Here is a 2,500-nt window from a genome sequence, read left to right as displayed (position 1 = left end):
ACACACACACACATACACACACACATACACATACACACACACACATACACACATATACACACACACACACACACACATACACACACACACATACACACACATACACAAAAACACACGCACACACACACACATACACATACACACAGGTCAATGGCCTTTCGCGGCATTATTTTTCCCCCTCTCGGAATTTGTCAAGCCGACACCCCTTCCTTTCCCCCGTCCCTTGAGCCATCATCTCCTGCCACCCTGCCACCTTGCCACCCTGCCACCCTGCCACCCTGCCACCCTGCCACCCTGCCACCCTTGCCACCTACACGGTGATGCTAGTGTCTGGCTAGACACGTGATGAAAACCAGACCCATGTAATAGCTGCAGTGAAAGATTACCCTTGTGGCTCTAATACAGCTTACACCCTCAGCTTACACCCCACAACTTACACCCACAGCTTGCACCCACAGTTTACACCCACAGCTTACACCCACAGCTTACACCCACAGCATGCAACCCCAACTTACACCCACAGCTTACACCCACAACTTACACCCACAGCTTACACCAACAGCTTAGACCCTCAGCTTACACCCCACAACTTACACCTACAGCTTACACCCACAGCTTACACCCACAACTTACACCCACAGCTTACACCCTCAGCTTACACCCCACAACTTACACCCACAGCTTACACCCACAGCTTACACCCACAACTTACACCCACAGCTTACACCCACAGCTTGCACCCACAGCATACATCCACAACTTACGCCCACAGTTTACACCTACAGCTTACACCCACAGCTTACACCCACAATGTACACCTCGTGAAGGTGTGACATACACCTTGTTACACCATCACGAGGTAACAATAAAACAAGAAGTAACAGATAACAGTAAAACACGAACAGAACACGAGGTAACAGCAGAAGACGAGGTAAGAGCAGAACACGATTTTAGAACAGAACACGACGTTACAGCAGAACACGAGGTAACACGAGCTTCCCTGCAAGGTGTCAAAACTGTCACTCACAATAACAGAACACCACACAGGCAGAGTTTATGTTACGGGTTCGCCTCTACACACAGATAACCTACTTCGCCTGATAATGTATATAAGCCTGATAATATAAGCGTGATAATGTATATAATGTACATAATGCGAGGGTGTAAGCCTGATAATGTATATAATGTACATAATGCGAGGGTGTAAGCCTGATAATGTGTATAATGTATATAATGCGAGGGCGTAAGCCTGATAATGTGTATAATGTATATAATGCGAGGGTGTAAGCCTGATAATGTGCATAATGAGTATCTTAAACTGACGTTAACCGCGGGTATAATGATCCACATTACTGGTTTTTTATGCCACTAAGTGAAGAGTTAATTGCTTGCTCCTCCTCCATTATGAATAACTACCGTAGGGCTACTGGTGTTTTTATTACGTCAGCCTTATCGTCATCTATTAAGACAATGTTGAGCTTAGTTATGATTCTTCTTTGCTGCTGCGAAATGTTGACCAGATGGATGAAGGAGGTTTTTAGTACAAGTTACTGTAAGGGCTATCTACCTGATCTGGCTCACTCTCTTTCTCTGTCTTTGTCTGTCTGTCTGTCTGTCTGTCTGTCTGTCTGTCTGTCTGTCTGTCTGTCTGTCTGTCTGTCTGTCTGTCTGTCTGTCTGTCTGTCTGTCTGTCTCTGTCTATGTCTGTCTGTCTGTCTGTCTCTCTCTCTCTCTCTGTCTCTCTCTCTGTCTGTCTCTCTCTCTCTCTCTCTCTCTCTCTCTCTCTCTCTCTCTCTATATATATATATATATATATATATATATATATATATATATATATATATATATATATATATATATATATATATATATATATATATATATATATATATATATATATATATATATATATATATATATATATATATATAAATTCTTTCAATGATATTCTTTCAATTGAGAGTTAATTATTTTTTGCATCTCTTAATTATTTTGTTGGTGTGTCCAGCACATCACGAACAAGTGCAAGTCTCCTCCCTAGTGGAACACCACTTTCCATCAGTGTAAATAACAACCTCTGGGCCACCAGGCAACTGGGGAAATTATCTGTGTGTGAGTGTGTGTGTGTGTGTGTGTGTGTGTGTGTGTGTGTGTGTGTGTGTGTGTGTGTGTGTGTGTGTGTCTGATGATACCTGTGGTGTGACTCTCGTCTTTGTACAGAGGTTAAGGCTGGTCACTCCCTTCACCCCCCACGGGGCTTATCTCGCTAATGGGCAACAGTAAGATTAACAGCAACAGTAGCAGCAGCGGCAGCAGCAGGAGCAGCAGGAGCAGCAGCAGCGGGAACAACAACAGCAGCAGCAGCAGCAATAGCAGCAGCAGCAGCAGCAGCAGCAAGCGGCGGAAGGCAGCAGCGGCGGCAGCGGCAGGCGGCAGCGGCAGCAACGAACAGGCAGCGGCAAGCAAGGCGGCGGCGGCGGCGGCGGCAGCGGCGGCAGCG

The sequence above is a fragment of the Cherax quadricarinatus genome, chromosome 27, assembly GCF_038502225.1.
Source record: "Cherax quadricarinatus isolate ZL_2023a chromosome 27, ASM3850222v1, whole genome shotgun sequence".
NCBI lineage: Eukaryota > Metazoa > Arthropoda > Malacostraca > Decapoda > Parastacidae > Cherax > Cherax quadricarinatus.
This window is presented reverse-complemented; position numbering follows the sequence as displayed.